The sequence below is a fragment of the Suncus etruscus genome, chromosome 13 (assembly GCF_024139225.1).
Source record: "Suncus etruscus isolate mSunEtr1 chromosome 13, mSunEtr1.pri.cur, whole genome shotgun sequence".
In the NCBI taxonomy this organism is placed as follows: Eukaryota; Metazoa; Chordata; class Mammalia; order Eulipotyphla; family Soricidae; genus Suncus; species Suncus etruscus.
The window spans coordinates 23,352,876-23,362,167 of NC_064860.1; the positions used below are offsets into that span (position 1 = coordinate 23,352,876).

Here is a 9,292-nt window from a genome sequence, read left to right on the forward strand (position 1 = left end):
CTATTCTCTAGACTTTCTTCCACAAGTTTAATGCTATCTTTAGCTAAGCCAAGTTTATTTTAAAAAGCAACATTTTTCTCTAAGGATGACACAAATTTCCCCCTCCCTCAAAAAAAGTCAAATTTAAACCACGGCAGTTTTTCTGCTCTAATACTGCTAGGGATTCAACAGTTAAGTAGTGTAAACTTTTTCTAAGTTTGTAAACATTTTTAACAACAGTTATAAGGCATTAACAGATTCTAGAGTATGAACCAATGAATAAATTTTTGTGCTTACACCAGTAACACCCAGGCCTTTCAATAAGGCTGGGGTGGAGGCAATGTTTGTTTTTATACTGCAGCGGGAGAGAGACAAGGTTATTTTTAAGAGGTAATAAGGCAATTTTTGATTTAACAGTTAATTTAGGCATTAAAACAACCAAAACACAGTAGTACTAGGACTAAAGAAACAAATGTAAAACAATGGGGGAGATAAACCAGTGAAACAGGCAAAAAACGTTAAATTGGGGGCAATTATGAACTGAAAGGAGAAATCAATGACAAGAATTTGATTACAATTTTCAATAGGGGGAATCATATTGGGTACCAAGGGGCAAAGTTCAAGTCCCACCACTAGTTTTAAAGTTAAGCCACGTTGTTGAAGCTTCATACCGCATCGCAGAAGGTTGGTGTCGTTGGTGAAGTAAGGCAGTTCAAGGCAGCAATTTAGGCCGGTGAGGTGGGTGAATAGCAGGTACCGAAGGCGTCTGGGCAGAGGCGTTGATCATGACAAGGATGAGCTGAGAGGAGGAGGGGGGTCCGGAGGACAGCATGGGCTGGAAGGGTGGGGAAGCAGGCAGAGTTCTGAAGAGCTCGGGGCATGGGAGAGGTTGAGCTGACATAGCCAGTGTGTTCTGGGGAATGGGTGAATGGGCCAGGTCGTGGCAAAAATTGATTGGGGGTGGCTTACTTTTCCTCAGCACCCATGGCGTGGGCACAAAGGGCTACTTCCAGGATGGGTCAGGGGATGAGTGGGAGGGGGTTGGCTATGTATCCGGCACTATAAAAGGGGAAGGGAAGGAACCAGAGGTGTTGTCATCGTCTTGCAAGGGAGAGTCAAGTAGAGCAAACAAATTAATGAAGCCTTGGTTCGAAGGGGGTGGTTGGTGGCAGCCAGGCAGGGTACCAAATTCAGCATTGTCAAAGGTGGAGTCAGTCAGAAACAGGTCCGCAGGAATGGCTAGGAGGAGGGGTGACAGGCTCTTTTGAAGTGGGTGAAGATAGGACTGCAGGAAGCTGTAGGAGGTCTATAAGAAAACAACTTGGCAGGAGGTAAAATGATTATTTTTGAATGCCACAGGAATGCCTTCTGACTTTTGCCAGACTTTAGCACTTAAAAAATTTTATAATTAATGATAGCCAATTGTTCAAAAACCTTTAAACTGAACTTAAATTATTTTTCTTAAACTTATTAGTTATTATATTAAAGCTAGATGCTTCTTTTTCTAGCCACATTTGGCCTTATTCTTTTGGCCTTAACTATACATAGCAGAAAGTTGGGTGATTGTAAAGTTCAAAAATTCTCCAGGAAAAAATTATTCCTGATGGCCATTTGAGAAATTTTTGGGGTTTACCATCCCCTACTCTTTCTGCCATGCTGATAGAACAAAGCTAGCTTAGCACAGGATTTTTAGCAGGATTTCACAGTTAGTTAGATGACTAGACTAAGCCAGGTTAAAAAAATTAATTGAAATTTCAAAAATGGATAAGGCTTTAAAAATTGCATTTATCATGAAATGCAAAAGTAACAAATAAACAGACAGAACAAACAACACGAAACACAACATTGTGGCCACTTTCATTCATAACACACACATGAACAGACAAGAGGATTCATTCAAAACTTGCATTAGAAAAATTGACAAGCGCTTTTAAATATTTAGCCGGCATGTTTGTAAAAAATTGTTAACGTAGCTGGAGTGGAACTGCTGAAAATAAATTTTAAGGTTTAGCTTTAACACAAAACATTTTTAAAACAATTTTAATTTGAAGTTGAAAGCATGAAGTAAAATGTAAGCAGTTAAAAATTTTTTGTTAAGTGAAATGGTTAGGGGAGCACTGTAGGAGTTTCCACTCTGAAGTATGATATCATTTGCTGTAAAGGAACAGGTTTTTTTTAAATTAGTGTAACAGGAAAACAGTGAGGCAGTTGCAATAAAGTGTTAAAATTTTTAACAACTGTTTTTACTTTGAAGACTTTAAGTGAATAATTTGTAAAGATTATATACCAAATTAGGAAGGTTAAACACATCATTTTCACCTTATTTTTAAATACCTTAAGAATCAAAATAAATTTTTAATAGAAATACAAAAAGACTCAGATTTTAATACCTGTGTGTACGATTAAATTTTTAAAACACCAAAAAGTTTTTCTTTTCTTTTTTTTTTTTGTTTTTTGTTTTTGTTTTTGTTTTTGGGTCACACGTGGCAGCGCTTAGGAGTTACTCCTGGCTCTATGCTCAGAAATAGCTCCTGGCAGGCACGGGGGACCACATGGGACACTGGGATTCGAACCAACCACCCTTGGTTCTGGATCAGCTGCTTGCAAGGCAGACGCCGCTGTGCTATCTTTCCGGGCCCGCTGTGCTATCTTTCAGGGCCTACTGTATAAATTTTTAAAACACCAAAAGGTTTCTCTTTGGAGGTTGCCTCTAAGAATATATTGCAGGTATCATTAGCATTTTGAAAGGATAGCTATTTATGAATGAGGCGCTCTGGGGAGCTTTGGATCTGGGGCTGCTGCCGCGACACCCTTAGCCGGAGGGGCTGTGGGAGCTCCAGCAGCGAGCTAGAGCTAGCGGGGGGAGGGGTGTCCGCCCTGCTAGCTGATAAAGCTGCAGCTGGCCAGGAGGGTGGAGGAAAGCAGCAAGTTTGTTGCTGCGTTTGCGTCCGGGAGAGCTGAGGCGACAGCTCGAAGGGAGGGGTAAACGCTGGTAGCTAGAGAGCACATTTTTATTTTTATTTTTTTTTGAGTTTCCTTTGGAGAGATTGGGAGCCGGCACGGGAGGCCATTATTAAGTTTTCCTGTACATTTTTAACAATTTGCAAGCTCTTAGGGTTAAGATTTGAGTTAACAATAATGCTTTTGAGCAGATCCAAAAATTTCAACAAGTTTCTTTAACTTTTAATCTTCCTACTTCTTAGTTCCTCTTGTATATAATAATTTTTTGCCCCTTTACTCGGGCTGGTCCCCATTTTTACTCTGGGACTGTAATGGGGTGGCGGTTTTTACCTAGGCATTAGACTAACTAAATTACGTTGCTTTAATTTACTTTACCTGACGTAATTTAGCTCCGGGACTCGTCGTACTCTGCCACCCGGTCAGATTCTGTAACTCGAGCCCCACGTTGGGCGCCACTCTGCAACTTCCGTGGGAGTCCCCCGACCCGCGGGGGTGTGGAAATGAAAGTTGCTAGTTATTAGTGGGTTCACTCGAGCAGAACCGACCTGTAAAGAAGAACTAGAGAAATTAGTAACAGAAGCCTTCAAGACAACGCATGCTGTTCAAAAAGGGAAGTTTATTGTTGGGGGATCAGCTTTTAAGGACTGAAACACGTCAGGGGTGTTACAAATTTTACACCAATCACAGTTACAAGCATTCATTAGCATAAACTGGGGCAGGTAGTAGGGAGGGGCAAAGAGGTAGACCTGAGCACGTTTTACTAAAAGGCATAAGATTCAAACAGAGTTCTAAATAATGTTTGCTAACACAAAGGCAAACTCTATATTTTTCTTTCTGGCTGGATATATTGGGCTGCTCTGAATTACTTTATTTTTGTCTATTTCCTTTGTTCTCAAGGCATGGGCCTTTTGGTCACGTGGGTGACCAGATTAGGAATTACTGAGGTGTCCTATGTCCCAGGTTTCATCAGCTAGGCTCCCCACAAGTTTGTGTGGCACTAATGTGAATGGGTTTGTTATTTTAGAGTCCATTTCTTCTCTATCATTATTTGTGTATAAGAAGGCCATTGATTTTTGCATGTTAATTTTGTAGCCTGCCTCTTTGCTATATGAATCTATTGTTTCTAGAATCTTTTTGGTAGACTCTTTAAGGTTTTCTAAATATAGTAGCATGTCATCTTCAAACAATAATAGCTTGACTTTTTCTTTTCCTATCTTGATGCCCTTGATATATTTTTCTTGCCTAATTGCTATGGCAAGTACTTCTAGTGCTATGTCGAATAGGAGTGAAGAGAAGGGCAGCCTTTTTTTCTACCAGATTTCAGAGGAAAGCCTTTTAGTTTATCCCCATTGATAATAATATTTGCCATTGACTTGTGGTAGATGGCCTTGACTATATTGAGAAAAGTTCCTTCCATTCTCATCTTGTTGAGAGATTTTTATCATGAATAGATGTTGAACCTTATAAAATGTTTCTCTGCATCTATTTCTATGATATATGGGTTTTATTTTTCCTTTAGTTGATATGGTGTATTATGTTGATTGATTTATGTATATGTTAAATCATCATTGCATACCTAGAATGAAATCTATTTGCTCCTGGTGTATGACCTTCTTGTGAGGCATTGGATCCTACTTGCCAGTATTTTGTTGAGGATTTTTGCATCTGTTCATCTGGTCTGTAGTTTTCTTTTCTTTTTCTCTTTTCTTTCTTTTCTTTTTTTTATTGCAGCATCTCTGTCTGATTTTGGTATCAGGATGATGTTAGCTTCATATAAATATTTGGGAGTGTTTCTGTTTCTTAAATTTTCTGGAAGATCCTGAAAAAGTTTGGTAGTAGAACCTACTGAAAGGTTTAAAAGAATTTGTTAGTGAATCCATCTGGGCCTGGACTTTTGTTTTTGGAAAAACTTTTGATCACCATTTTAATTTCCTCAATAGTACTATATCTGTTCAGATATGCTAGATTATCTTGATTCATCCGTGGAAAATTGTAAGAGCCCAAAAATTTATCCATTTATTCCAATTTCTCATGTTTTGTGGCATAGAGTTTCTCAAGTAGTCTCTGTTTACTCTTTGAATCCCTGTATTATATGCAGAGCTCTCCAATTTTCCTTTCTAATATGGTTATTAAGTTTCTCTTTCCCTTGCTTTGTGAGTTTTGCTAGTTGTTTATCAATCTTGTTTATTTTTTCAAAGAACCAATTTTTGCTTTTGTTTATCTTTTGGATTGTTCTTTGTATTTTCATTGATTTCTGCTCTAAGCTTTGTTATTTTCTTCTGCCTACCTAGTTTTGATTCATTTTGTTGATAATTTTCTAATTTTATAAGGTGTGTCATTAAGCTATTTATGTAGGCCACTTCTTACCTGACGTATGCTTGCAAAGCTATAATTTTTTATCTTAATACCACTTTTGCTGTGGCCCACAAATTATGATAATTTGTGTCTTCATTGCATTTGTTTCCAGAATTTTTTTAGATTTCCTCTTTGATTTCATCTCTTATGCACTACTTGTTCAGGAGTCAGCTGCTTAATTTCTAGGTGTTAATTTTTTCTTCTGTGTTCCTTTGTAGTTCACTTCTAATTTTAATCCATTGTAATCTGAGAAGAAAGTCTATATAATTTCTATCCTCTTAATTTTATGGAGGTGTGTTTTATGGGCCAGCATGTGATCTATCCTGGAGAATGACTCATATATATATATATATATATATATATATATATATATATATATATATATATATAGTTTTCTGGGGATGGAGTGCTATATATGTATATGTATATATATATGTATATATATGAATATATATATGAAAGTCTACTTTCTTCCATTCCCCTTTTCTTTTTTTTTTTTTTTGTCCCCCAATTCACAATACATACCCGGCAAGGGGCCTGTGTTGAGGTGTATATGGGGTGCCTTTACTGTACCTCCTCTTTCTATACAGCCAGTGTAAAGAACACAGCCTGTGGTAAGATTTGGGAGGCCTTATCTTATCTTTTATTTATTTTATTTTTTTTTCTTCAGAGCAAACTAAAGTTGTTTTTTTTTGTTTTTTTTTTTTAAAGTAAGAATTCATTTAAAGGACAAAATTAATTAACATAATAAGGTAAACTTATATAACATAATATAGTGACATAACATAACATATAATATAATTGATATAATAATAATACATGTAAGTCAAAGAAAATTTCTGATTAAAAACACAATTTTTTTTTTCATAATGGCTTACATATCTTTCACTGTAGTATTTTGGGTACATATTCACATTGAATCAGGGGAATACCCATCACCTAATATGTCCTCTTCTCAATCAAAAATCAAATATGCTGAAAATAGGCAGAGTCCTGTCTAGAGGCTTCCAACCTCAGTTTGAGAGAGGATGTGAAAAAAGTAATTAAAATACCACAACAATACACACACAAAAAAATATCGAATTAAATAACTGATAAGCACCACAGCAATAAAGACAGGCACCACACAATAATCTCGGTTCTGAAATCAAATCATACTCAAGTGCAAAAAAGAAAGAGAAAGACAAAACAAAATAAAATAAAATAATATTGGAGACATCAACCGTAATCTCCACACCAAAATAAAGACGTCAAAAAAATAGATCATTTATTCTCCTCTTGCTGCTTTCGTGGTATGTGGAAGACTTCTACTTTATCTTGGATGGTAAAATCAGACCTGTTTCTAAAGATCTTGGTGGCTGTGCAGATCAGGGAATGGAGTTTATGAAGTCTTTCTTTGTGGTTCTAGCAGTTATGCTTCTTCAATGTCATTTTTTTGTTTTTTATGTGTTCTAGGTGTTTCAGAATAGTGCTACCATTCTGTGTTTTTCTTTTGTCTTCTGACTTACTTCGTTTAACATAACATGATCTAGGTCCATCCACGTTGCTGCAAAGTCTGTGATTGTATCATTTCTAACTGCCATGTAATATTCCATTGTATATATGTACCACATCTTAATGATCCATTCATCTGTTGTTGGACATCGAGGTTGGTTCCAAGATTTGGCTATTATACTGAGTGCTGCAATAAATAGTGGGGTGCATATGTATTTTGGAATGAATGTCCTTCCATCTTGGGGATATATGCCTAGGAGAGCAATTGCTGGGTCAAATGGCAGCTCAATTCTAAGTTCTTTGAGCACTCTCCAGACTTTTCTCCATAGATGTTGGACCAAGGGGCATTCCCACCAGCAATGAATGAGAATTCCTTTCATACCACATCCTCTCCAACAAAGGTTGTTCCCATTATTTTTGATGTGAGCCAACCTCACTGGTGTGAGGTGGTATCTCATTGTTGTCTTGATTTGGATCTCCCTGATGATGAGCGAAGGTGAGCATGTTTTCATGTGTTTGTTGGCCATCCTTCTCTCTTCCTCAGAGAAATGTCTATTCATTTCGTCTCCCCATTTTTTTATGGCTTCGTTTGGTTTTGAAGGGCTCAGGTTTCTGAGCGCTTTGTATGTTCTAGATATCAGCCCTTTATCTGATATATCAAGTGAAAAGATTTTTTCCCATTCTGTTAGCTGTCTTCTTGCATTAAGTAGGGTTTCTTTTGCCATGCAGAAGCTTTTTAGTTTGATATAGTCCCATTTGTTTATAGTTGATGCTAACGTTTTTGCCATTGGTGCTCCATTCTCAAAGACCCTTTCGATATAAAGGTCTTCGAGTGTTCTGCCTATTTTATTCTCGATAAACTTTATAGATTCAGGTCTGATTTCCAGATCTTTGATCCATTTTGAGTTGACTTTTGTATAAGGAGTGAGATATGGGTCAATTTTCACTTTCGTGCATATGAGTTTCCAGCTGTACCAACACCATTTGTTGAATAGGCTTTCTTTGTTCCATTTCCAGTTGTACCAACACCATTTGTTGAATAGGCTTTCTTTGTTCCATTTCATATTCTTGCCTCTTTTATCAAATATTAGTTGGCTATATATCTGGGGGTTTATGTCTGGGAATTCTGTTCTAATCCACTGGTCTGAGGTCCTGTCTCTGTTCCAGTACCATGTTCCAGTTCCATCACACTCATTCCTAAAGAAGGCAAAGACACCACCAAAAAAGAAAACTACAGACCAATCTCACTAATGAACATTGATGCAAAGATACTTAACAAAATCTTAGCAAACCGAATCCAACACCTCATCAAAAAGATCATACATCACGATCAAGTGGGATTCATACCAGGAATGCAAGGTTGGTTCAACATACGCAAATCAATAAACATTATACACCACATCAACAACATGAAGGACAAAAACCACATGATCATATCAATCGATGCAGAGAAGGCGTTTGACAAAATCCAACATCCGTTCATGTTAAAGACACTCAGCAAAATAGGGTTAGAAGGCACCTTCCTTAAGATAGTTACAGCTATTTATGAAAAGCCTACAGCCAACATTATACTTAATGGCGAGAAGCTAGAAGCATTCCCACTAAGGTCAGGAACTAGGCAAGGCTGTCCACTCTCTCCACTCTTATTCAATATAACCTTAGAAGTCCTAGCAATAGCAATCCGACAAGAGAAGTGAATCAAAGGAATTCAAGTAGGGAAAGAGGAACACAAGCTAGCTCTATTTGCTGATGATATGATGATATACATCAAAAACCCTAAAGAATCCACAGAAAAACTCCTAGAAACAATCAACCAATACAGTAAAGTGGCTGGATACAAAGTCAATACACAAAAGACAGTAGCATTTTTATATACAAACAATGAAGTTGAGGAGAGAGAGATTAAAAATACAATTCCATTTTAGATAGTATCAAAAAATATCAAATACCTAGGAATCAACCTTACAAGAGAAGTGAAAGATCTATACCAGGGAAACTTCAAAACACTTCAGAAAGAAATTGAAGACGATCTAAAGAAATGGAAGAACATCCCATCCTCATGGATAGGTAGAATTAACATAGTCAAAATGACTATTTTACCTAAACTGCTATATAGATTTAATGCAATCCCTATCCAAATCCAGACACAATTCTTTAAAGAAATAGAACAATCAATTATAAAATTCATTTGGAACCATAAAAGACCCAGGATAGCTAAACACATTCTGAAAAATGAGAAGTTGGGAGGTATCTCCTTACCTAACTTGAAACTATACTATAAATCCATTCCCCTTTTAGAGCTAGCTTATTCTAATTAGGTTTCTTCCTTGTTGATCTATCAAGCAGTGGCAGAGCGGTGTTTGAGGTCTCCAACTATTATTGCATTGCTATTGATGTCTTCTTTCAGATTGGTAAACAATTGCATTAAATACTTTGCCAATCTCTCATTGGAAATGTATATGTTTAGGAGTGTGATTTCTTCCTGTTGTTCATATCCCTTGAT

At 36.9% G+C, this 9,292-nt stretch overlaps 1 non-coding gene across 1 annotated transcript; it reads right to left on the reverse strand.

The window, feature by feature from the left end:
- Window positions 1-5,793: 5,793 nt before the first annotated feature.
- LOC126026347 (small nucleolar RNA SNORA51) lies at window positions 5,794-5,926 on the reverse strand. Its single transcript, XR_007501639.1, has one exon. It is a non-coding gene; the product is annotated as a small nucleolar RNA SNORA51 (small nucleolar RNA).
- Between the last annotated feature and the right edge of the window lie 3,366 nt (window positions 5,927-9,292).